The 27,517-nt window shown below is 49.2% G+C and overlaps 1 protein-coding gene across 1 annotated transcript in view; it reads right to left on the bottom strand.

Moving 5' to 3' along the window:
- MMP12 (matrix metallopeptidase 12) overlaps window positions 1–27,517 on the bottom strand; it is a 62,381-nt gene that overhangs the window by 28,703 nt on the left and 6,161 nt on the right. Inside the window, exons 2-3 of the mRNA XM_045797646.2 lie at window positions 22,985–23,123; window positions 7,631–7,732 (exon numbers count right to left, since the gene is read on the bottom strand). The gene's annotated coding sequence lies outside the window, so the exon portion shown is untranslated. The remainder of the gene's footprint in view (window positions 1–7,630; window positions 7,733–22,984; window positions 23,124–27,517) is intronic.

Below are 27,517 nucleotides of genomic sequence, written 5' to 3'. Positions count from 1 at the left end.
GAGGAAAGTGAAGAGGGAAGAGAATGTGCAAAGCCCACGAGAACGGTTGGAGCAGAGCTTTGTGTGTGCACGCACACGTGTATGCATGTGTGTGCATCTGTGTGCATGCATCTGTGTGAGTGCGCACACATGCACGTGTGTGTGCGTGTGCATATGTGCGAGCGTGCGTGTGCACACACACGTGTGCATGTGTGTGTGTGCCTGTGATGGCCGTGCGTGTGTGCACACGCATATGTGAGTGTGCGTGCGTATGTGTGCACACATGTGAGCGTTCATGTGTGTGTGCGTGTGTGTGTGCATGCGGGTGTGCATGCGTGCTGGCAGGGGAGGATATCTCCTGACATGGGACTGGGGAGGGAAGCAGGGGCCTGCATTGCCACAGTCCCAATTCAATCCTGAGGGCACTAGTTGGAGCTGGAGGATTTAAGCTGGGGCAAGACAGGGCTGAATTTCATTTAGAAATGCCTTTCTGGCTGCTGTGTAGAGAACGTGGGAGAGAAAGGCAAAGTTGTAGTCTAGTTTGCCAAGGGCAGATTTCTTTGTCATTCAAAGTATGACAAAGCCATCTCCAGGATCTGGCCCCTCCCTCCCTTTGCAGCCTTCCCCACCCCTCATGCCCCCTGCCCAGGCACAGTATTAAATACCCACTGGAAGATGGAAGTATTTCCGGTGGTGGGTGTGACCAGTATTGTGTGATTTCTTGGCGGAAAGCTGCTTTTCCACCTAATTCCCAAATTAGCCCCAAATTCCTCTTGGAGGATCACTCTATGAGCTCAAAAATTATACTCCCTCTTCAAGGCTAATTCCTTCCTGTAAACCAAAGTTTTTGTCAGTTTCTTGTACTTGAATTTGAAACAATCTCAGATCCTTCTTTGCTGCTTTCATCCTCTTTTGTCCTGGCCAGAGGATAGTGGTGATGTGGGCTGGGATGGAAATCGGAGGTCTGGGATTGGAGACAGAGGCTGATCATAAGGCTGGAGGCCTCCAAGTCAAAAGATGAATTCCCAAACTTCCCATTGGTATAGGGGAGCTGTGGACCTAATCTTCTGGAACACTGGCTCCCAAAGTGTGGTCCCACAGCAGCAGCGGCAGCCTGTCCTGAGAATTTGCTAGACATGTGAGATTTTGGCTCCTTCCCCAGACTTCCTCCATCGGAACCTCCAGGATGGGGTCCAGCAATGGTGCTCTGGGGACCACCACTCTGGAGTTTAAAGGGGGCATCTATGAGGATTCACATGAAAATCCAAGTCTGTTTCTTCTTCCTGTCCCTTCACACTCCCTGGCCACAAAGATAAAACCAGATGAAAATCAGGTGTTTCAGAGACCTCTTTAAATGGCTGCATTAAACGAGGTGCTATTTAAAAGCCCCATTCCAAAAAAAGAAGAAAAAAAAAAAGCTGCCGAGTCCCGATGATGTCCTACGCACAGTAAATACGAAGATGAGCGCTGGCCCTGCCGTGGAGGAGGCCTGCCCAGGCCTATGCGTGCGTGTGCACATGTGTGTGTGTGTGCATGCATGTGTGTGTGTTGGGAAGGAGAGAGGACGGAAAGTGAGGAAGACTTTTTGGAAGTGAGCAAACAGTTGGAGACTATATGTCAGACGGCGGGAAGGTGCGCCCTTGTCAAAGGACCGGCCTGGAGAACAGGCACGAAGCGTCCCTCATCAGCACCTGATCCTTAGAGACACAGAAGGGCATTGCAGGCACCCAAGGAGGTCAGAGCTGGCTTTTTTCTGGTGGCTTCACTGTGATGGAAAAGGGCCATCTGCCTCCTGGTTACTCTCGATCTTACTCAAAGGGCTACATGGTAGCCGACTACATTTCCTGGGTGTCTTTCAAGGATTTCTCTGAGGGTGCCATTCCCTTGGCTTCTTCCTGAACCTTCCACCTGCTCAGAGGAGCAGTCGGCCACTACCCAGACCTTCCTCAGGCCAGGCTGATGCCAAGCAAACCTCTTTCTCCTACTCAACAGTCATCGAGCCTGCTTTGCTCCAATGAACTTGGTCCTTAAGAGCTTTCCAAGGAAGTATGAGGCACCCGCCCTCACAAACATACATCCTGAGACCCTGACCAGACAACACAATAGCAACAGTATGGACTACAGATGACCTATGGGAGAACTGCAGGCTCCTTCAATGCCGCAGGAGGCTGGCGGCCAAGTCAGGTCACCTGCTGCTCCGGGACAGCCTATGGCTGACAATGTTTTTCCATTTAAAATGGCAAAAAAACTGAAAGAAAAGTAATGCATCAAGACATGTGAAAATTATATGAAATTCGAATTTCGGTGTTTATAAAGATTTATCGTAGCACACCCACATTTGCTCCATTATATCTTGTCAACGGCTGATTTCTTGCTGCGAGGCAGACCTGAGTAGTTGGGACAAAGACCACACAGCCTGCAAAGTCTAACACACTTCCTCATACACAAGGAAACGGTCCCTAAAACAGGGCGGTGGGGCCGACATGCGTGACCATCACCGACACGTCCCTCCCACTTCTTCTCCTTTCCCTGGCCTCCCAGCACGTTAAAGAAACCTTAGGGCTCCCGGTTGGAAAAGGTGGTCGCTATGGTCATTCAGGGCAGGTAGAGATCGTCTGGGGTGGTTAGAGATCTCTAGAAAAAATGAGCATCAGGCTGGGCTTTGAACACTGGATAACATCAAGAAAGAGCATTGAAGTGTAGTTTTCAAGAAGTTAAAACCATGACTCATATAAAGATCTGTTCAATTAATTGATGAGAGAATGAGCAGGATGGTGAAACTAGTCCGAAAAATATCTGAGAAATGAAGTGCGCGCAGTCATTTGAAAGAAGAACCCTAGAATAAGTTTAGGCCAGCTACAAAACTGGGTAATATCCTAGAAGACAATAAAACCACAACCACTGGGGTTATCTTTTCTATGGGACAGAAGTCACTGATACTGCTGATAGGCCAAAATTATCAACTAACACGTGTCTTCACTAATCTACACGTTCAATCAACAGTGAGTAACAAGCCCAATAAAAATGCGTTCTCCTACACGACTAGATAACCCTCGTGGGACAGTCACGGTGCTCGACAGGACATTAAAAGGACAGGCTGTCCTCTCTTTCCTGAGGCACAAATTTCTTCTTTTTCTTCATAAAGGGTAGAGAAGAGTATCCCTTTAAGGTGTTATTCCCAGAAAATGTTGGGAGGTGAGAATGTGCCTGGGGGCTGGGGCCAGTTTTGGGGCCGGCTCCACCCCAGGAGCTGGGCATCGGGGGAGGCTCGAGCCCTGCTTTCCTGTGCTTGAGCAGCTGCCCCGTGCCTGGTCAGGCTTCCAGCCAGCTCTGTGTACCTGACCTTCAACCAGAAGTCCCCCAGTTCTGAAGGGAAATATTAAGTTCCCCTTTCCCTTTGAAAAGCATTTAAGGATGGAATGTCAAAAAAAACCCCTAAAGAACCGAAGAAATGAGAACGTGAATTCATTTCCGCCCATCTGATCAACGACAGAATGGCGTCGTCTTACTGCTCTGACGTGCCTTTTGCTGGCTACCGACGTCCGTAGAAACACGCTTTCCTCCGCATTTCCTGCTCATATCTTTAGTGCTCATATTTCCATTTTTTATTGAGTTACTTTCTTTCATCTTACAAATCTGTAACAGCTTTTATATTTATAAAGGAAATGACTCTTTATCTATTATATTCACAGCAAATATTGTCGCCAGGTTGTCAGTTTGACTCAGTTCACGGCGTCTTTTAACACTCCAAATGTTTGAAGAGAACTTTCCTATGTGACCCTCTCCGCCCATCTTTCTCTTTGGGCTTTTACAGATTTCCTACGTTGCTTAAGTGTGTCTCCCATATTCCTAAAGTGATCGGTATATTCTCGTAAATTATCTCCTCACATCTTTTATCTTTTCTTTCTTACACATGATCTTTAATTGATCAAATTTAATGCTATACGTAGTGTGAATAGGAAGCCAGAGTTTTTCTTCTCATGGACAACTGTCCAGAACTACTTTGCCAATTCACCATCAAGTCCCCAAGAGAATTAAACGCTGTCTTTATCCTACACCACGTTCTCCTGTACACATGGCTCTTCTTCCTTTCATTCTTGCTATACATTAATTTCTAAACTGTTGTTAAAATCCCCGTTTTGGATGCAGACCAAAGTTCCTCCGGGTTCCTCTAACACATGATTCAGCTCCTCATGGCCGTCTAGACGGGTCGCTGAGAACCAGCCGCGGTGTTCCTGGAGCTCCGGGAACCGCCACACAGCTGTGCAGCTGCCCGTCAGGACCAGGCCACTGCGGTTTTCCTCTGCACATGCAACTTCAAGTGGGCTCCTCTCCAGGCTAATCCTTTCTAAACAGGATTCAATTAACGAGCAACGTGTTTGAAGGAAAGTAGATCCAATGCCAAAATCTGGTTTGTGGCGACTGGGGTACCATTTCCATGTGAAAACTGCGCCGGCTCTGGTTCATCCACACAACCTTCCTTCAACGTGCAGCACCCGTCATGTGACAGCCACACTCAACCAGTAAACCAAACAAAATCCTTCTGCTCACAGGGCGAGCTGGAAGAGACGGTCACATATGTGGCAAAGGGTGCAAATCTTCAGCACACAACGCACGTAACTTTAACCCGCCACCCACATCCGGAGAGAGTATGTCCAGCTCCCCAGGCTTCCTCGTTCTCCCTCCCTCCGAAGGTAACAACACTCCAAGTGTAACTACTGTCTGATGACGATCAATAAGTATTTGTTTTGCCAGTTCCTGAACGTTATATAAATAGAACCCTACCGTCTACTATCTTGGGTCTGACTTCCTCCCCTCATGGACTGCATCCAGCTGAAATGTATCCTTTATGTTGTGTTGAGTCCCACACTATGGGAATGCCACCATTTTTCTATTCACTCTGGATAGTTCATTATTTCCAGTTTGGGGATATTGGGAATAAAGTTGGTCTGCACATTCTTGTAAGTGTGTATGGGTGGTCCTATTATTCATTTCATTTCTCTGAACTCAGGAACAGGTCTGGCTGGTTGAACTATACATATAGTATATTCATATATATAGTCAGTTATATATATATGTAATATAGGTGATGCGATATTATACATTACATATATCATATGTGTGTGTGTATGTATATATATATATATGGTGTCTGTTATATATTATGGAGTCTTGCTGTCTTTCATTACTCTGAACACTAAAAATTTCATGTGTGTGATGGTATCTGTCCACCTTTTCTCTTCTGGCTTTTAAATTTCCTGTGTTATTCATTAATCTATTTATTTTTTATATAACATATAAATATATACATGCATATTTATATACTACACATATGACAAAGAATTCATATACAGAGTATATAAAAAAACTACCAATCAATAAGAAAATGATAGATAATTCAATTTTTAAAAAGACAGGCAAAAAACTAGGACACTTCACAAAATAGAGATTTGTTAAATGGTCAATATACACATAAAAACATATAATTGGGAAAGGCACATTAAAATCACAGTGAAGGGGCACCTGGGTGGCTCAGTCAGTGAAGCGTCTGCCTTTGGCTCAGGTCATGATCTCAGGGTCCCGGGATCGAGCCCCACATTGGGCTCCCTGCTCAGCGGGGAGCCTGCTTCTCCCTCTCCCCCTGGCACTTCCCCTCCTTGTGCTCTCTTACTCTCTCTCTCTCAAATAAATAAAATCTTTAAAATCAATCAATCAGTCTATAAAATTGCATCAAAATACCGCACTCCAACTTAGCAGAATGGCTAAGAGTAAAATGACCGCACATACTTCGCAAAGCGTCTATAGACTTACTGCGGACCCTATCGCAAAACAACAGCAATCCTTATCGCAATACAACAGCAGTCCCTATCGCAATACAACAGCAGTCCCTATCGCAATACAACAGCAGTCCCTATTGCAATACAACAGCAGTCCCTATTGCAATACAACAGCAGTCCCTATCGCAATACAACAGCAGTCCCTATCGCAATACAACAGCATTTTTCACAGAGCTGGAACAAACAATTCTAAAATGGGTTTGGAACCACCAAAGGCCTCAGACAGCCAAAGCAATCTTGAAAAAGAAAAACAAAACTGGAGACACCACAATCCCAGATTTCAAGTTATATTACAAAGTGGTAGTAATTAAAACAGTATGGTACTGGCACAAAACAGACATACAGGTTAGTGGAATAGAACAGAAACACAGGAATAAACCCACAATTGTATCGTCAATTAATCTCTGACAAAGCAGGAAAGAATAAACAATGAGGAAAAGACAGTCTCTTCAACAAATGGTGTCGGGAAAACGTGAGGATGAGGAGCTGAGGTTGCAGAGCAGAGCAGGAACAAGAAGCTACCTTCAAGACATACGAGAATGAGAGGCAGGAGGAGAGTGAAAGCAGGACTGTGAGCCTCAGGCTTGAAGGGAAAGCGGACAGAGGAAGGTATGAGCAGATGAGGTCCCTCCACCCAGGCTCCGCTCTCATGTGGTTCTTGAGCTCCCAGTTGGCCAAGAAGAGAGCTCTGAGAGCATGAAAATGGCTATAAACATGCAATTAAAGAAGCCAGCATTTATGTTAGGCACTGCTAGGCTCCATCAACCATGAGCAACAGAAATGAGTCATGTCATCAGATTGGGGAGAGAAGCATCAAGTTTCAAAAAAACCAGTCTAGTTAGCATTTCAAGTGTCTTGAATGTTGATTGGAAGTGACACAAATTATGGGTAACCAGCCCATTAAGATTTTTGGGTGAAAAGAAACAATGAAAATTCTTGTTTGGGTAACGACACTCAGACAACGGAAAGCTGTGATTTGTTTAGCTGGGGGAGCTCCCTTCATGTGTGCTGGATTATTCTATCCCTTTCCACAGGTGGGAGTCACGAGTTCAGACTAAGACCATACAGCTCCGAACCGGCAAATTCAAGGTTCAAAAACAGGATCTGACTCGAAGGCCGAGTTTTCTCCACTATTTTGACAGAGCAATGCCAAAGAAGAGAATTTCTACTCATTTATTCCAAGAAATGTTAACGAATGTCTATGACGTATCAGACATTTGTTTGGGCACCGAGAACGCAGTGATATACATAGGATGCAACTTTCTCTTTATTGAGAAATGGCGATCCCCACATGATGACTTCCTCACTGTCCTGAAAAATACAGAGTCTGGCTGGAATCAATCTTGAGAAGAGAGAGAAGTAAACAGTAAAAGTAAGCAAAGCGCATATGTCAGAAAATTTTATCCATGCAATGCTATTTCTAAGTGGAATTTAATGGCAGATCTATAAACTGCTGAGTACCGAAGGGAAGTATCTAGGAGCTAAGTTTAGGCCATACTGTTGGTCTAAAAAAATTTTTTTTGTTACATTAATTTTTTATGGATTTATTTTTAGTCAGCTTTATGGATGTATAATTTACATGCGGTAAGATGTATATTTTGGTGAGTTTGGGCAACTGTATACAAACCACCACCACGATGAGGACATAAACCGTCTGTGTAGTAGTGTCAGCAGGACGGCAGGATGGCCCCCCAGACTGTCCTCCCCACCTGAACACGCTGATTGAATAACACACGGACCCGTTCTGTTTGTGAGAAATCCAGAAACCAGTGAAGTGGCTCCTGCATCCCAGGTGAGTACAAAATCAGCCTCACCTAAGCCAGTGGCAAAATTCGTGGCAGGTTCTCAGCACAGCACCTCCTCCTCCTGGACCAGCACGCTGGATAAGCAGAAAACTCCCAGCTCCCAGCTTCTCCCTACGGAGAAAAAGAGAAACTGGACATTACTCCCCACGTTCAGGCTTTTCAGGGAGCTGCCTGAGGAACTGGTTTCTGTCTTGCTCTACTCTAGATGCTGACGGGAAATGGCATCGGCTGGGGGCCACTGAGAACAAAGGTGATGGTTTGCAGCACTCGCTCACCATACCGCCTCCCTCTGGCTCTGCGCAGAGTGAGTAGAAGAAAAACCCCAACTCCTGGCTCCATCTGGGGAGTGTTTGAGCTTCCAGCTTTTGAGGGGGCTTCCCAAGGGACTGACCTCTGTCTCACCTGTCTCAGAGCACAGACGGGCCCCGGCGGCATGGACACGTAGGAACCTCTGAGAACAAGGACAGCTCGGCAGCGAGCTGCTCTCAGAAGACCCGTGGTAAAGTGGATAGAGGTTCCCTTCTCGGGAGGAAGAGAAGAGTGGAGTGTAAGTCCAACATTCTGACTTTTCAGGGTGCTGCCCAAGGGACCAGCGTTTGTCTCGCGTGACACAGAGGGACTCAGCGTACTCTAGAAGCCTTGGCACCGCCGGACACAAAAGAGCTGGGTCAAGCGAAGCTGCGAAGGTGCCCAAGGAAGCAAGAGACTGCAGGCTCCTGAAGAAAGAAGCTGGCAGGTCCATCTAACTCAGAATTTACATGTGCAAGCCCAGAGAAGACGCTCACAGGAAAGGTCTGAGCGTCTTCAGGTGGAAACAGAAGGCAGCCAGAATCACCACCAAAGCATAGGAACGTGGAAAGCTCATCGGTAAAGGCGAACATACAGCCGCACGCAGAATCCAGAAACACGTAAGAGTGGTGTGCGGATCACTTCCAATGCTGTCAGACAAGTCAAAAACAGAAGTGTAAAAGTAACTTTCACTATAAAAATATGTTAATGCATACACAATACAGAAAGATGTAATTTGTGACATAATAACAGAGAGCGGGGGGCAGATGTAAAAATGTAGTTTCGGTAAGTATGCAGCAGAAATTAAGTTATTATCAGCTTGAAGCCTGTTGTTATAACTATAAGGTGTTTTATGTCAGCCCCATGATAATCACAGAGAACGTACCCCAGGAAGATACACAAAAGAGAATGAGAATAGGATGAAAACATACCACACACACACACACACACACACACACACACACACACACACAAAATCAATGAATCACCAAGAAAGGCAGGAAGAGAGGGACCGAAGAGCCACAGGACAGAGGAGAGCAATGACCAAGAAGACAACGGCATTGTCCTTCTCTACATGATTACTTCAAATGAGCATGGATGGAACTCCCCATCCCAAGGACACAGAGTGACCGAGAGGATCAAAAAACAAGACCCAACTGCATACTGTCCACAAGAGACTCACTTTAGATTGAAGGACATGCAAAGGCTGAAAGTGAAGGATGGAAAAAGATATTCTGGGCAAACGACAACCAAAGGAGAGCTGAAGTGGCCATATTTGTATCAGAAACAGAGAGACTCTAAGTAGAACGTTGACACAGAAGACAAAGAAGGACATTCTACCAAAGAGACAGCAGGAGGTACAGTAAGCACATATCCACCCAACCTCACATGCCTGCTCATGTGGAGCAAACATTGCCCAAACCGACTGGGGAGACAGTGCAACACAGCAGATCTCCAGCCCCTGCCTTCGGTGACGTGAAAACTAGGTTTCCACATGCAAAAGAAGGAAACTGGAACCTTACAGTTCGGTGTATGCTAAAACCAGCTCAAAGTGGGTTAGACCCAAATGTAAGAAAGCTCAGAGGACAAGCTTCAGAACGTGGGTCTTGGCAATGATTTACTGGATCTGACACCAACAGCACAGGCAAGAAAAGCAAAAAAAAAAAATAGACAGGTAGGGCTGTATGAAACACACACACTTCTGTAGAGCACAGGGAAGAGCTAATGGGTGACAACACGCAGAACGGGAGAAGCTACTTGCAAACCGGATGTCTGAGAAGGGGTGAACATCCAAGTTTACATAATGAACTCCAACAACTCAACAGCCATAAACAAATGAATTAATTTTAGAAACCCAATAACCCAATTTAAAAATGGGAAGAGAACTTGAATAAATATTTGCCAAAGAAGACATAGAGACGGCCAACACATAGATGAGCAGGTGCTCATTAATCGTCAACGAGGAACCACCAGTACAACGCAAATCAAAACGACAATTAAACCTCACCTCACACCTGTTAGGATGACCATTATTCAAAAGAAAAACAAACAATATAAGTGTTGGTGAGGACGTGAGGGACTTAGAAGTCCGGCGCACTGTTGGCGAGAATATAAAATGATGCAGCCACTGTGGAAAACAGTACAGTGGCTCCTCGAAAAATTAAAAATAGAACTACCCCATGATCCTGCAATGCCAATTCTGGATATTTATCCAAAAGAATCGAAAGCAGGATCTTGCAGAGATATTTGTGCTCTCGTGCTCATGGCAACATTACTCACAAGAGTTGAGAGGCAGAAGCATCCTTGTCCATCAAAGAATGACTGGACAGAGAACACGTATACGTGCACAGTGGAGTATTATTTAGCCTTAAAAGGAGATCGTGCCACATACAACATGAGTGAATCCTGAGGCCGGCGTGCTGTGCGGAACAAGCCAGTCACAGAAAAACAACCAGTGCATGACTCCACCAACACGAAGCAGTCAAAATAATCACACTCGGAAGCGGAACGTAGCGGGGTGGTTTCCGGGGGAAATGCAGAGCTGCTGCTCAGTGGGGTTCAGTCATGCAAGATGAACAAGTTCCAGAGCCTGCCTATGACAACGCGCACAGTTACCACAATTGTACTGCACCCTCCAACAGCTGTTGAGAGGCTGGATTGTGTGTTGTCTGTTTTCTCCTAGAATAAAAAAAATGGGGATAAAATAAATTCCTCCCACTTTGGGACACTTTTGTCTTCAGATACACTGATCGCCACAGCGATATTTTTGTCTTCCCTATGGGACAGGATCTATCATTCTATCCAGAGCATTTCGACCCCTCACTTCTGGTGTAACATACAGTCCAAATCCCCGTGTTGAACTTCAGGTGACAACCACACATCGCTTCAAACGTCTGGGCCATACTGACCTCCAATAAACATGGCAGGGGGGTGGGGGGGAATACACACCATCTCCATTCCCTCAAAAAATCCCTTTCACCTTTTGCATTAACCCCTTTCTCCCACTCTCAGTCCCTGGGAACCAGTGATCTGACCTTTGTCTACATGCTTTTTCGTCTTTTCTGGAAAGGCACCGGAATGAATCGGGCAGCATGTAACGTTTTGTGACTGCCTTCTTTCGCTTGTTTTGTTTTTAAGATGTACCCATTTTGTCACCTGTATCAAAAGTGGTTGGTTTCTGTTTTTTGCTGGGTAGCGTTCCAATTTGCTTTGACTTTTTCAAGAACGTCGCTGCCATCGCACCTGCAGAGCAGCATCCCGAAGACACCTGACGCTGATGCCCAACACCTGGGCACCGGAAGCCGACCCGCATCACCGGCGGGGTCGCAGTGCAGTCAAAGTCCAAAGTCAGGCCGACTTCTTTGCTGGACGACTCTGCTTCCACGATTCTGCTCGCTCTTCCTTGAGAGCCTGTGGCCAACTGCATGGGTTCCCCTGGAGCCCAGCTTCTCCCCCCAAAGTCACCTAGTGAGCTCTTCCTCCCTGGTGGAGCGGGGATAAAAGCAAACTGCAAACCTCTCATCCAGATCACTGGTTTTCCACCCTGCCTGAGCAGGAATGTTACCGTGAGAATCGTAACACATGCCCATGTGCCAATCCCCGCCCTGACCTTGACATCAGACGCTGCAGGCTGGTGCTACAAGATGGGCATATGAAACATGGGGACTGGTTCCCGTGAATCACAGGAGCTGAGAACCCCATGTCTGAAGCTCTTCTTGACTCTGAGAACTTGAACTCTTTAATGTACAAGAGACTTAAGTTTCATCTTTTCTCATCGGTCTCTTCCTCTTTCCCCAACATGACACAAAGACTTTGGGACAGTCGTCTGCGCAGAAGTCTGTGCCATTCACATCCATGCTCCGTAGAACTGGCTGAAGGGAGTCAGGAAGCATGGCTCCGAAGGGTCCTGGGGGCGCCCGTTACCCAGTCCCACCGCCTCTGCTGAGCGGGAAGGCCGTGAGGAGCCCGTGTGAAGCAAGAGGAAAGAGCGGGGTCAACTCGCTGGTTTACCCTTGAGCCCAGCACTGCACTCAGAGCTGCAGGAGCTGCGCCACCTTATGCAGGCTGGTTAGGTCCGTGTGCCCAGACTGCTGCACTGATAGATGGCTAGCCTCATATTTGGGCCAGCCTAACGCGTGGATTTTACAAAAACAGTCACAAAAAGTGCCCCAAACTACTGTGTCATGAAAAGGAATTCATCTGTTGTCTACATACAGACAGGGGTTTCTTCCCCCACTGTCTTAATTTTATGGTGACTATAGCTGGCCACGGTAGAGGAAATGAAATCATTCCCATACACATGAGGCATTGCTGATACCAGAGTAAATTTATAGAGAAATGGCAGACCGCACCTTTCTAAATAATCTGAAAAACTCTAAATCTGGTATTGAAGTTGGAAGAGTTCTTATTTTTCCTTCCTCTTTTGCAGAAGACTCGGAATGATTTACTTTAGACTCTTGGACCTTTCCTTAGCTGGCATGGTTTAGGTGGAAATGAGAAAAATTGCATATGTGACTTAAAAAAAAAATCAATGTGAGAGTAGGCTTCAGCGGGATGAGGGAGACAGCACGTACTGGGCTGGGAGCTCTGAACACCTCCTCCGCCCCGGGCCTCTGCAGGGCCAGTGCCCAGAGGGGTTTTCTCAGCTGAAGCCACCATGCTTCTGTGGACAACGGACCTGCCATAGTGGCCGCAGGTGTGCCTCAGAGGCGGCGCCTCACCCAAGGCACTCACGGGCCGGCAGACGGGCTCTGGACACGTGCACGCGAGGTCTGCCTGCAGAACGGCTCCACACAGACCGGCCAGCCAGGCAGGTCCTCTCTCAGGGGGCCCTCAAACGCGAGCAGTTCAGCTGGCTGGTGCAGGCAGAAGGAGACTCAATATAAGCCCGTCAGAAGAGGAGTCACTCCCTGAACAGAAAGTTAGAGGGAGCGAGGATGACCACTTCCAAGGAGTCAGTTAGCACAGGAGTCTTTGATGAGGAGGCAAGACTGTGTGCAGGGTTACCTGAAATATTGTTGGGGAGCCATGGGCAGAAGCCAAGTGGAGACCCACCTACTCCATGTCTAAATATTGAGAAGTTATCAATCAGATCATGCCCATGGCTCCACTCTCACTGCCAGCCAACAACCTGCAGCAGATGGGGGCTCACAGAGTGGAGGGCAAGGGGGCTGAGGACTCCCACCTCTCCCTGCACTGTCTCCATCCCCTCGCGTCCCCCGGTTCCCCGTATGCATGAATGGTAGTGTGGGTCTGCTGAGCTGGGGCGGAACCTGCTCTGGCCAGGACTCTGGGGCATGACTGGCCCCGTGCGAACCTAGGATCAGGACTCATCAAGTCAAGCGCTCAGGTGACCCCCTTGGCGCGTCCCTTTTCTGACTCAAGATTTCCAGGTAGTTGTAAGCACCTTCCCAGACTGCATGACAGCAACAGAGAGGAGCAAAGGAGGAAAGATACCAGGGGAGGCTCGTCTGCAGAGACGCACACAGCACATATTGGGGGAGACCTCCCCCTTGCCTGAGCCCCCCACCGCTCACAGGTGCACACCGCCACCCCGCAGCCCGGCCTCTATGGACGTGGAGGGCCAATGTGCCGTGTGCATTCTTCTCCCATGTGCTGCTCACTGAAGGGACTAGGAAAATTTCAAAGCACCTTCTTGGGATGTCAAATAGAAAAAAGCAGTTTCTCTATGTCAATGTTTTTGTTATGCAAGACTCTCTAAAGTTTGGGGCCCACGTTGGGGCCTTTCTTGCCGGCCCCAACGGCAGCACCGGCTGTGTGCCCACAGAGCTTCGAGCCTTCCCTCATGCCCACAGCGTCCTCACCACGAGCTCCCACCGTGGGCTAACCCCGGGCGGTCCTGAGCCCCGCGCTCGAAAGAACCTAACCACAGGGCACTGGGCCATGACGAGTGAGACCAATCGTCCCCCTCCTGGCTGCTCGATGTGTACGTACATGTACATACGTGTGTGCACATGCGTGTGTGTCGATGAGCACATACACATCCAGACCTTTCATTTCCCTGCCGCGCACCCACCTTACAGTCCTGCACAGAGTACAGAATAGAAACAGGCAACTGTAACGAGCAAAGGAGGGTCATGTCCCTGACCCAGACCTAAGGTCAGGGGAAGCTCCCAGATGAAGTGACGTTTGAAATGAGGCCTGAGTGTTGAAGAGGGAGTTAGCTGGGCCAGGAAAAATGGAGATACTAAGGCCACATAGGACACAGACGGTGGCACCTTCAAGAAACTGAAGGCAGAATGATTGAGGATGTGGGAAGGGCTGGGATGTGAGGGGATGGAGGGCCTCGGAACCAGAGACTGGGCTGGAGTGGCAGGCGGGGGTGCAGGGTCAGACCAGGTGCTGTCTGTAAGCCACGCTGCCGAGTCTGCACCAAGTCCTGAGAACTAAGTGGAAACACTGATGGGTTTTAGATAAGGAGGGACACATCGTTAAATACGGAGGAAGCAGCCAGGCCCTGCTCCCTCCTCCCTGAACGAAGGCCGCTGAGTAGTACCTGACTTTGGCCTCTGGTGTGTGTTTGCACTCTTGACGAATTTGGAGCTAATCTGAAATTGTGCTTTTCTATCAATTATTAATGAAAGAAAGCAATGTATATGAGCTAGGTATAAAGCAGAAGGAGGCAACATTTTTCACCTCTAGATAATGTTCCAAGTAAAATTAATAAAAAATATGCCTGAGAAAACAAAAAGATTTTAAAATTCCAACTTCTGGGTTGTTTTTTTTTTCTGGTGTTTTGAATAATCTGTATAAACTTGAGTTGGAAAACCTTGTCTACTTCTCTTCTGATTGGTCTTTCAACCTAGAAGACAATTCTTTCTCGTCCATACCCCATCCTGACATTCAAACGATGGGTAATGGAAGAAGTTTCTATCGACTTCCGGCAGATAGGGACCTCTCATGTGTATTTGTAAGCATGTGAGGTACTCCTTCAGGGCGACCAGAGAGAGAAAACACGCATCTCCCGATCTCAAAGATTATGATCTAATCAGGGAAAGGAGGTGAGAGAAGCCCAGGCCGGGCCAGCAACATTCAGGCGGGTACGAAGCCACATCCCAGACTGAGAACCGGGATGTGCGTGTCTCAGCGTGAGGACCGCGTGCAGAGCGTGACCTAGAATCTGCATTTCTCGTAAGGACCCCGTGTAAGACACACACTAAAATCTGAACACCACCAGTCAGTGTTGCAGGGATGAAGAAAGGAATGAAGATTTCAACTTCCCATCACAGAGAAGAGCCGAGGGCGGCGTGGAGGCCGGGTTAGGACATGAGTGGATGAGTCAGGGTGTGGAGAAAACCACAGGGTTCCATGGAAACTGCTCCCTTCCCTCAGATGTGGGAGAGCTCCTCATGAAGGACACCCAGATAAAGGAAATTTTCTCCTCTTAATGTTGGTGGGCCCTGCTCCCGGGCTCCCAGGGAGGCATTTACAGAGGTCAAAATGATCCGACAAAACCTCAATGGTTTCAGGGTCTGTTTCTGCCCTGAGCGCACACTGTCCATCTGCTTCATTTAAAAAAGAACCAAAAAAGGAGCATTCCAAATACAAAGGTAAGAAAAAACCAAAAAACCTCCCTGGTTCCCATAAGATAATAATTGAACATATTTGAACACAGTAAAAACGTAAGATAAAGTCTGTAACTTTCCGGAACGTCCTTTGTCAGGATACTTTGTAACTCCTCATGGAAAAACCATATATAAGCCTGCCCAAATGTTCCTGCCCTGAGCTCTCTCCTTTGTGAAAACTGTGTATCCAGGACACCTGTCCTTACTTGGGCTCCAATAAACTCTTTTTTTCTTTCTCTTTTCAATTTTTAAAAAGGTTTGTCCATCGTGCACCTGCAACCCTCGGCTCAGATTCCCTTGATGAGACACCGAAAGGGGAAAGACCATGACTCTTTGTTGTGAAGGCCAGTGCCCAGGACAGGATCACCTGGATCCCCAGAAGGACTCAGAATCCACTCACTTCAGGTCAGTTTTGCCCAGGACGCCTCCTTGCCCCTCCCCAGGTCTGCCTTCCAGGGGCACGAGGGACTCACTTGAGAACTCCTCGAGGCACACTTGTCCCCGTGGTGCGTGTGTCCAAAAGTCATGTGAAAAGCCGGGCAGTTTCCCTTCTCTGGGGACAAGTCACATTCTAAAAGCATGAGGACTGCCAGAACCAGGTGGGTTTGGATTCTCTCCGACCCCGTCATGCGGCATCAAGCTGGGTGGCGGGGGAATTCACCAACTTCAATCCGCGAGAGTAGAGGCAGCCTCCAGCTTCTCGTGAACCTCACACTGATTTAAAACTTGATGGTTTTATAACATTTCAATCTGTTCTATGTCCAAGAGTCACTATAACCCTGTCTTCTCTTCGCACAGAAGCTGACAGTCCACAGAAGTTCGTTGTAGACGGCTCATGTATGGTTTACACCCTGGGCTGTCCCTGAGCCCACAGACGCTGGGACTGACCCCACCAGGTAGCCTGCAGTTTGCACACGAGGCTCCCTTCTTTCCACGGCCACTTCTTGACTGCCCACCTGCCTCTCAGTGGCGTGTCTTCGCGTGCCCAGGTCTTTCACGTGCAGCTGTGTGCAGGACTGCACAATCACTCACGGCCATCTTGTACACGCATACTTCTTAGAAACGGGCCTCAATCATCTGCACTGTGGAGTCGGCACGTCGGGGTGGCAAAGAGCCTGAGCTCCGGGGTTCCACAAGGTTTGAGCCCTGCTTGTCTTTCTTCCTGACTGTGCTTTTAAGAAAGTCTGTCTCCTCTTTAAGTTACGGTTTCCTCATCAGTAAAGTGAGTTTAGTAATAGCACTTCTGCTAAGGAAATCAGGTGATACGGGGCACAGGATGGACACTCGGCCCAGCTCACGGCTCACGCCGTGCTCAGGGAGCGGCAGACGTAAACAGACAAAATCAGTGAGGGAACCCTGCCCTCCAGGGGAGAATGCATTACTCGCCTCCTTGGAGAAGACAAAGACGACTCTGCAAACAATTGTCAAGTAGCGGAGGTATCTTGCTTTGTTTGCAAAACATCCTTTCTCCTTCTTGTAGTAAAAAGCAGCCCATTGCACGGAGCCGCACTGTCTCCCTGTCCCTGGGATCCCTGTGCTGTGGAACTGTCCAGTTCAGGCCCTGTGTGGCCAACGGTTTTAGGCCAAGAGAACCCGGCTCTCCTCCTGGAGTTTGCCTCCTGGGTGGGGGACGTTACCTCGGAAGCAGCCGAGTAGCATCCTGCGGATGGTGCCTCCCAGAGAAACTGGGACCCTCCTCCTGAGATGCCAGGACGGTGCTGGAATCTGTGCTTTTGGATGTCGGCAAGTGCAGCTTTATTTCAGTTCTGTGGACGACCCAGAACCCTTAGCCAGAGTGCCACCCTGTACCGCTTGCCCTCAAAGAGCTCTCGGTGGTGCAGGGAGGAATAAGGACAAAACAGAGCGCCTGAGTGCCGGGTTCACGAGGCAGATGAACTGTCTGGCGTGAGGAGGGGGGCTTCCAGGAGGAGGCGGCACATCCATCAGGCATTCGTCCTCCTCCACGGCCCCTTTCTCTCGAGCGGCCAAGGACCTGCCTCCGAGCTCTGCGCCCAACACCCCTTCTGTGCCTCTTCGTTCTTGTCCAAACTGATGTCTGCAGATTCCCTCAAATCCTGCAATTTCACTTCCCTGGAGGAAACACTGGATTAACCACGGCCACCTATTAGACAAAATTCTTTTGCTAGTAGACTTCGAGGCCACAACCTGGGCTGGAGAAGCCTAGCCAGGAAAGTGGGGGTCCCGTGTCCCAGGGTCCGGTGACCCCTGTGTACAGGACCATGGGGGGGGGGCTGTGGTGGACAGGAGTAGCTGTGGGCAGGTCCCTGAGATTCACTCCACAGCAGCAGGGGATCGGTCGCTGTGTGGGTAACGGGCTGGCAGGAGTCGTGCAGGGAGAATGGTGTGGCAGCCACTGCAACAGGCCAGGCCAGGGCTGAGCAGGTCCTGACCCCTGCCCTTGGGCTCACTCACACCCTTGGAGAACGGAAATAAGAAGTGGATGAGGAAGGCACTTAGGACCATTGGGCAACCAGTTGTGTGGAGAAGGGGAAGGAGGAGGAACTGTTAAAAATAACTCCAAAGCTCTGAATTTGGGTGATGATTCCAAAAGTATTTAGTAGAAATAGTAACAGGAAATCAATCTGGCTGTGGGAAGCAGGAGAGGCGAACGCTGCATCGGACACTGTCACAATTCAAGATGGAAGGGACTTAAGGATCAGAATCGGTGATTTTAAAACTTTGCATTTTTAATACAATGTCGATACCTTTCTTCAGATGAAATCTTAAGTGAAGTCCAAAACATATAGCAAAATACTGACCCGGCTTCCTAACGCACAGCTCATCCATGGAAGGTGTACTGTGCACCTGGCCGGGCGGGGAAACTAAGGCAGGTTCCACCTGTCTTCACAGAAGCTCCTTGCACACAAACAAGCGATGCCTCCAGACGGGTAGGATCTGCAGGAAACACAACAGACCGCTGGGGTCGGCTCGCCTGGGGCTCGGTGGTAAGAGGCAGCGGGAGCCCGTGGTGGGAAGAGCCGAGGGAGATAGGCGAGCAGAGGACAGCAGGTGCAAAGATCTGGAGGTGGAAACGAGCTGTTTTGTTTGCAGAGCAGAGAGGCACCCAGGCAGCGGAAGGGCAGTGAACGAATGAGAGACAGAGGAAGAGGCGAGTGAGGTCGGAGAAGGGAAGTGCGGTCAATCATGCCCCTTCTTGCTTTGTGCTCTGCTGTGCCCGCAAGACTTCGGAATGGCGAGGTTCACACACTCCACTAACGCTTGCTGGCCGCAAGAGGAGGAGGTCCTGAAGCCCCACTAGACCAGGGGCTTGCAGCTGACCCTTGAAGGACCGGGTTTGAACTGCACGGGTCCACTTACACACTTTTATTTATTTATTTTAGAGCGCGAGTTTGCGGCAGGTGCATGAGGGGGGAGGGGGCAGGGAGAGTGGGAGAGAGCATATCCTAAGCAGCCTCCAGGCCCAGTCAAGCCCTACCGAGGGGCTTCATCCCAGGACCCTGAGATCATGACCTGATCTGAAACCACGGGTCCAATGCCCAACTGAGCCACCAGGCACTCCCCACTTTTTTTGAGTTGACAGAAGCAACAAGGCCTTTATTCACAGCCACGCACCCAGGCTCCCAGGATCTTACTAGGCCATGACCGCAGGGGTCCCACACGCTGTCCTCCGCGCACTGGGGAGGAGAGGGGCAGGGCCGCAGGCTGCCGGGTGCCTGGACTGTAGCCGAGGAGAGCGCCCAGGGGCCAGCCGGCTCTGCACAGGGCATGGCGGTCTTCCTGACCCGCTGGGGCTGCACTGGGGCGCAGAGGCCCCCACCCTCCTCCAGGAGGGCATTCGGGAGGCCGCAGCTGCGAGGCGGGCTCAGCTATACTGGCGGCAGCCCGCCAGCCCGCCCCTGTCCTGGCTCAGCCCCGGCGGCCCTCCCATACCTGCCTGCCGTTCAGTAAATACACCTGCACATCTGTAAATGTATTTTCTCTTCCTTATGATTTTAATTACAGTTTCTTTTCTCTAGCTGACTTTACTGTAAGAATATGGTTTATAATATGGTTTATAATAAAAAAAAATACATGTTCATTGACTGCTCATGTTATCCTGAGGCTTCTGGCAACACTGGGCTATTAGTAGTTAAGTTTTGGGGGAGAATCAAAAGTTATATGCAGATTTCTGTTGGGGCAGGTGGGTGCCCCTAATGCCCACCTTGTCCAAGGACTAACTGCGTCTGTGTCCTCATCATCTTGCTCTGAATCTTCTGGGTCATAGCACACTTATCGGCACAGGAGCGTGACGGCAAACCAGGTCCCCCCCATCCCCCCACGAATTGCTGCGTGGAGCAAGAAAGCCCGGGTTATTAATTAAGCATTTGCTTTAAAACTTTTCCCTGTAATAAAATTTACTTATAGTGTAATTGGTTTTCTTTTTTCCTATAAATTAGTCATTTTTTAAACCACAAGTGAATGACCAGCTCCAGCTTGTTCCGGGGCTCCACTTTCTCTGTCAAGTTTGTACAGGCTCAGCCGTCATGTAACAACAGAACTCTCCCGAACTCCCTGCTGTAACACCCGAGAGACGCTGATGCAGAAGTCGCGGGCCCTAAAGGAACAGGCTTCGCAGGACTACTGACAACTACAAGGACGGAGCATGTCTCACTACGGGAACGTGGAAGGTGCTCTTCTATGAAGTACCTCGGCTCTACATGCGGTGAGCGAGCTCGCTGCGCCTTCCTTCTTTCCTACTGACTACCAGTAGCTCCTTGAGGGTAACTTGGGTTTACGTGTGGGGAAGAATAAGCTGGTTCACGCACAGAGCTCTGCCCTCGGCTTGGAGAAGATGGCAGGATGTGGGTACCCTTCCCGATGCCCGTGCTTTAGGACTAAAGGGTCGCAGCCTCCCCCTGCCGAGCATACACACAGCACGTCCCACTTCCATGCCTCCCATGTGTGCCCGATTTGGGGCAGACACACTTGCCCAGCGTCCTGTGGGCACAGCCGTTGACAGCAGGATAAAGAGCTGCCAACAGCACCGTCGTCCTCTTCCCCAGGGACCCTCATGTTCTCCCGTACCCTGTCTTCTTTCCCTCCCCCTGTAACTCCTGTGTCCTGTGGGCAAGACCCTCTTGCAGGCCAGTGGGCAGCACCTCAGATACAAGGGTCTTTCTGAGTCAGAGGACCAGGAACCTGGGAAGCTTTGTGGTCAATATGACCCTCTCTGAACAGAATGACTGGCTGCCAGATGCACTCAAGGCCGTACAACTGGCCCAGCCTGGAGATGATGCTATCCAGTCACCAACTCGCCGTAGCTTGGGCTGCAGGGACCACCCCCCAGGCTTGGGTGGTTTGGCCCAGTTTTACACTAAACCTCATTTCACTTCTTCTCTGAGAAATACACCAACAACTTCAGGAAGCAGAAGTCGTCTGCTGTATACACAGAATGACTATGTGTCGCAAAGAGGAAGCAACGAACAAAACTCTGAAAGCTAAGTTTGACTCTAAGAATCTGGGCGACGGTCTTATCATCGGTAGTGTGCCTGTCTCCCAGCGCTTTGACTATGGGAACTAGTCTCGAGGGCAGAGACCGAGGGCCTTCCCACGCTTGACTCAATTCTGACGATCGTGATATCATGTCTGGTAACAGGCATGCAGAGGGTGTAAAACACACTGCCACAGGGTGTGTTTCTGCCCCGGGACCAAAGTCTTAATCCTTCTCACTAAGTAGAGAATCATCAGTGGTTATTCTGCCAAAAGAAACACCTTAACATATCTTCTTCCTTTTCCAAGGAGGTGGAATTCAGGAACTGATGGCCCCAGCTGTCAGCTCAGGCTGGAGACGGGCGAAGAGATGGGCCAGCGCATCCTGCAGACAGCGGGAGACAGGCCTGTTGCTGGACCCGAAGGGCGAGGCCATGTGAGTGTGCCATCCACGGAATGACTACATCTACGCCGTATGGTTTTAAAACAATGGGATTAGACCCAGGGGATTTGGTGTGCTTGGCTCCGGTATGAATGCTCAGAGCTGATTCAGTGGCTGATGCTGGAAATAAAGTCAGGCACGTGGTTGGAAAATAGGACTATGTGGGCTTCAGCCGATGGAGTCACGTGGCATGGCTGTGGGGTATGAGCGCAGGAGGAAATGGGTTTAGGTTGCCAACGCTCCCGCTCATGCCTGTCCTGAGGACGCAGCAGGATTATAGGCTCCGCTGGGCTATGCCCCAGAATGAGGTGCCTCCGACATCCCAGCTCACCCTTGCCCTTCCTTGGGAGAAATCCTTGATGACTGGCTAATCTTCCTTACAACTGAGAAGCCGCTGGGTCTCTCCCCTAGGGACTTCTAGGAAATGCAGATCACATTTGAAACTAGCCTAAAGACCTCTCCTAAAGGAAAACTATTTCTTCCAATAAGCCTTAAGATGCATTTCACGGGCGAATAATAGTAGACCCGTACTGGGTACTCTTCCTTGCGTCTAAGCTCGTGTGTTCCCATGCTGATCCCCGCTTGTGGTATGGACAGGACAGTGGTTGACCAGACGGTCTTCCCCACCACAGGAAGAAGCCTCACTCTGCCCAGAACTGGAAGGAGGCTGGACTCAGTGACTGTGAAGAAGTGGATGTTGATGTTTTTAGTGTTGATTCTGTAGCACAAGTTCTCGGAAGTTCTAACACAGAATTCCGTATCCTCCAGAAGCAGAACATATACAGAAACACTGAGTCATTGGACTACGCTGATGGGAAGCGGCCCCCGGACGGTGTGAGCAGGATGCGTGGAGAACTCCCAGCTGCAAACCCACAGTGTGACCTCAGCTCTGGTCTGAGGTCGTGCTGCATGTCCCCCCACCCCGACCAGCTCTTCCTCGCTGCCCTGGAGGCTGTCACTTGTCCCTGCTATGCGCCCAGGAGTCTACGAGGTGCTACGCAGGCATTATTTCAGCTTGAATATGTGGATTCAGAACCCCCAGGCTTCTGCACACCCTCTGTGCGACTCGGGACAAGGCTCTCAGTGTCTCTGTGCTTGGCTGTTCATGTATAAAGGAGCAATGAACATAGAGAATCACTACACGTCAAGCACTTAAACAGCTGTGGGACCCCAGAGAGCCTGGAGGCCCGTCACTGTTACTATGTCTGTTACCAAGACCCAGAGAGGCTGAGTCTCTGTGCGGGTCGCACGCCAGTGTCCCAGGGGCAGGGCAGGTGTTGCCCCGAGGCACCGTGTTCCACAGATGGCGACCTGTGCATCTATACTCTCAGCTCTGGCCGCTGGGGGCAGCCTCCCCACCCGCTGATCCTCGCCGGGGTGGACTTCACGCCAGACGGCTGCGCAGGGTGGATTCCTCCCACCACCCCTCCACGATCTGTACCTGGGAGGGAGATGGCAAAGGGCTGGTGGGCTGCAGTAATGGAAGGACGCAGGAGGGGGCGCTGAGGGTTCTCACGAGGTCGGGGCTAGATTTGGAATACAGTGAAGACAAAAGGTGGCTAACAGCTACAGAGAAAGTGAAGGGATCGACAGTACCACACACGGAGGGTCCCCGTTGCTCTCCTCTGTCTTCCAAGGGGCAGGGGTGTGACCGCTGGCGCCCACGTCCTCTCCTTCCTGCTCTGTGTCCTTCGCAGCTGCTCGCAAAGGGGGCTACTGAGCACGGGAAACGAGGCTATAATCAGAATTGAGATTTGCTGTAAGTGTAAAATACACACTGGAATCCAAAGACTTCGTACGAAAAACACAATGTAAAATATCTCTGTATTAATTTTTCAAAACCTTAATTATATTTGAAATACTGATATTTTAGATATATTGAGTGAAATAAAACATATCACTAAAGCTTATTTTACCTGTTTTTTTCTAGTTTGATTAATGAGGCATCTGTAAAATGTAAAATGACGTATGTGAATTGGTTCTATTTCTGTCGCACAGGGTTGCTCTAGATCATGGGTCCCCTGAACTCCCCGCCGCTAAGGCCAGGATGGGCCTCCTCCACTGGCTGACCTACCGAGGATGGACCCCCCAATGACGGGGTCGTCCTAGTGGTGGCCCAGGGCTACGGGATGCGGCGGGTGTGGATGGCCTATAGGTCTGGGCGTCCCTACCTGTGTTGCCAAACAAAGCGAGAGAAAGCAAGAGAGGCACAATCTGGTAGGAAGAGGGGCGCCAGCGATGTCGGGCACACGCATAGGCTCTGCGTCAAGGTGGCCTGGAGACGGTCCCAGAACCGGTACGTTCTAGGAGGTGACACTGACAGAGCTGGAAGAAGCAGAGGTTGTAACCAGCTTTGGGCTGACACTGTTGGGAGTGGGCCCCCCCGGGCGGGGGGGGGGTGGTGCCCAGGTGCCGTGCAATTGCAGGCCTTTGTAGCTGGCAGCTCTTTTCTTCGTGAAGAAGCCAGCTTGACCACTGAGAGCAAGAGAGGGAAGAAAAATTGATAGACCAAACAAAACTGAGATAGTTGTATGTATCTGTCTCAGTACTTATGTCTTCACCGAAGGAAAAGGCCAGCCCCTCATTAGCAAACAGGGGGACCCAACGTTGAGTTACCCAAGATCTGGCAAAAAGAAAACAGAATGCACTGGACACAGAGCATTAAAAAGTAGGGACTCTGGTATGGGGAATGAAGAGGGGTACTGTTTGTAGCAAAAGTGGGGACTCCAACTCGGAAAAACACAGAAACTGGGTTGTCAAAATGGGAGGCAAAGCCAAAGTTGTTCTGGCAGAGAAAATATTTCCCTGAGTCCACGCAGTTGAGCTGGGCCTCCCTCAATCGCTCCCGACCAAGGTCAGTCCAGGTCAAGCGACCTCAGCTGTGGGGAGAGGACGAGCCGCAGAGGTGGAGAATCTGGCGGAGCGCGGCCATTAGCCGAGGTCAGAGAGGCAGACGCAGCCCCCTTGCACCATCAGAGTGGTGGTCTCCTTTGGAAGAAGTGAGTCTATTTCACAACCCTTGATAAGCAATGGGTGTCTCAACACATTGCGCCCTGGCCTGTGGAAGGCAGGGGAGTTAGCAAGACGGAAGGAGAAAGGTAGGATGATTCTCACGGACCAACCTCCAACATTACTGTACGATCTCGGAGAGATGGTGTCTTCTCTCTTGGCCTCAGTCTCTTACTTGTAGAATGAAAGACCTGAAGCCGATGGTCTAACTGGTTCCTCTAATTTTTTCGTCTTCAGTAAACAGAGGACCTACAATATTGTCATGTTTCCCCCCCCCCAAATCTGCTGCATTGGAAGATTGCAGAAAATGTTTTGAACTTAAATGTAAATATCAATCAGAGGCATGGTATGCATACAGAGTGCACAATGCAATTCCAGTAAAATAGCTCTGACTTATTCATTTTCCAGGGAGTCCCACATAATTTGAGTCATTTTGCTGTTCAAATACCTGCCTCCATTACTGTTACTGTACAGTATCGCCCAGCATTTCACTTCCCCATTGCCCTGCTTCCTCGGCCTTTACTTACCATGCTGTTGCTCAAACCATGACCTGCTCAGAAGTTCCCTCTGAAATCGGCAATAAACTACTCAGCAGGGAACCCCACCTAGAAGGGATAACGCCTGAGTAATGGACTCAGACAAGTGAGCATGGCAACAGGCACAGATGGCTCCTTGTGCCAGTCCTCTGCTCAGCTGGAAAGGATCCAGACCAGAGCTTTCCAGAACCAGGGCCAACATAAGCATACACACTGTTCCCCGCGTGCTCGGAGGTAGTTAGAGCTCTCAGGAGCCTCCTTCCCTTGCACGGCTTTGCAAACATAGGCACAAGCCACTGGGCACCCATCAAGTGAGGCGCAGGCTGGCTCAGGTCCACAGCCCAGAAAGGCCATGCCTCTAACCGCAGACAGCAAGTCCTTGTCAGTTAAGATTGGAAGGGTCCCGTGAACTGCTTTGTGACCAGTACTGGGCTTTTGGCACTCAGCGTATTCAAGCAAAGGGAAGGCTGTCAAGTAAACGAATCTTGCTAGAATATGTAAATACTAAAAAACAAACCAAAACACACTTGTAGTTACCGATTGCAAATGTTTTTGGTGCAGGAGGCAGGGACATCGCTGAGGATGCTTGGATGATGTCCTTTAAGCCAACGTGAAGCTAGGAATATGGGAACAGTAAGACCTCCACCTCTAAAGAACTGTTAAGGTCTAGCAGGTGGGTTCTGATTCACGCAAGCCCAGTTCCATGACAACCGAGACTTAAGGGACTCACAGAGTGGCTGGATATCACGTACGCCACGATGGTTTCTCACTCAGTTGATGTGTGGTGACATTTTTAAATGATTGATTCTGGAGTGGGTCTAATGAATTCGAAATGTATGGAAGAGAAATTTTCCTTCTCTCGGTGCATAATGTTAGGGCATAATGTTGTCCTTTCAGGTTAAGTAAGAGTTCTTTATGAGCAGGGAGGAATTTGAGATCGGCATTTGGCACACTCCAGAATATCAGGTATAAATAGTCCCCCCACGGTGATGGGTAGTAAGGAGGGCACGTATTGCATGGTGCACTGGGTGTTATACGCAACTAATGAATCATCAAGCCTTACATCAGAAACCGGGGATGAACTGTATGGTGACTAACATAATATAATAAAAAATCATTAAAAAAAAATAGTCCCCCCAAATTAGCAAAACTAAGTCGTGTGAGAGAAAGAAACTTTGGAAACCTTAAGCATTCTCTTCCCCTAAGAGGTGAGTGTCCCAGGAAGTAGGCCCAAGAGTTTGGGGGTTTCTTCCCTCTGGCTGTCAGCTCCCTCTCGCTCCATCTTTACGAGGCAGCTCTGTGCACATTGTGGATCTTGTGGTTTATGTTCAAGTCTGTCACCCAGGGGCCCGTGATGACTCACAAGCTCTCACTCCAAGGGGCTTGCCGCAGTCTCAGTGGCCTGGCAGGACACATGGTTCTGACTCCCACTCCAGGAAGGAAGCTTTACAGTTGAGGGGTGAGTGGCAGGGACACAAACCTTATTTAAAAATCAATGGCATAATGTCAGGAATGAAACCACCGGTGATTTGGCCAAGTTCCTCATCCTACACCAAACAGAGCCCTAGTTCTGAGACTTAATCAAATTATCTGAACATTTCATCATTTTCAAAAGAGTGTAGCCAGTGCCACCTAGCGGAACTACTGTAAATCTCACAGTCTTGCAAAGAGTCTTCAAAATCCGGCTATTTCCTGTGACTGGGACTAGGCACGGTAGCTGCCTCTTTCTGTGAGGTTCTGCTCTGGATGTTTCAGCATTTTTATTCTGACGCGAGGACAGGCAGATCCAGAACACTATTTTTAATTTGACATGCAAATCCTCCCAGGATAATTTCAGGGGCGAACTGTGTCACCCCAGCACGGGACCTTGTCAGTTGCTCCTGGTCCAGATGCATCTGGACTATGGATTCACTCTGCCAGGTTTCAAACTTCCCACCCCAGTGCAGAGGCTGTTCTGGGTGACCTTCCACTTGAGGGAGGCTGGACATCAGCTCTTATTTGTACCCCAACATCTGTGGTCACTTCTCAAGAAGTCCTTTGGTTTCCGCATGTCATTCGTGAACATCTGCGTCAACGGGCTCTCCACGTGTCAGCTAACATGCACTACAGCAGATCACAAGGAGCGTTCCTTAAAGACGACTCTCACCCCCCTTGGGGAGCTCCAAACAGACATGGGGTATAATTTGAATTTGATGTTGTGGCCACAACAGGAGGACACTGATCCAGGTAACACCAATCAAATTGGGAATTTGGAAATGAGACTGGAGCAGAGACGGAAGTTGGAAAATAATTCTATCTATCGATCGATCGATGCAAGCAAATGAGGAAGTTTTTTCTGAAATCCAGTTAAGCATCTTTTTAAAAAGGAGAGTGAAAGAAAATAATCTTCTATGTTCAGATATGTTTGGGAAATCTTGTTCAACAAAGTTAAACAGCTTCTTTGCCACAGGACTATTGGTAGCCTTTAATACTCTAGCACATACTATGAATCTTCCGGAAGAGGGTGTAGAACACTCCTAGATCTTGCCAGAAATCTTTGAGCGCCAGCAACACCCATATAATTTCTCAGAAGCACTGCAAAGAG

Source organism: Ursus americanus, chromosome 16 (genome assembly GCF_024610735.1).
Source record: "Ursus americanus isolate L20-20 chromosome 16, mUrsAme1.1.p, whole genome shotgun sequence".
NCBI lineage: Eukaryota > Metazoa > Chordata > Mammalia > Carnivora > Ursidae > Ursus > Ursus americanus.
This window is presented reverse-complemented; position numbering and strand designations above follow the sequence as displayed.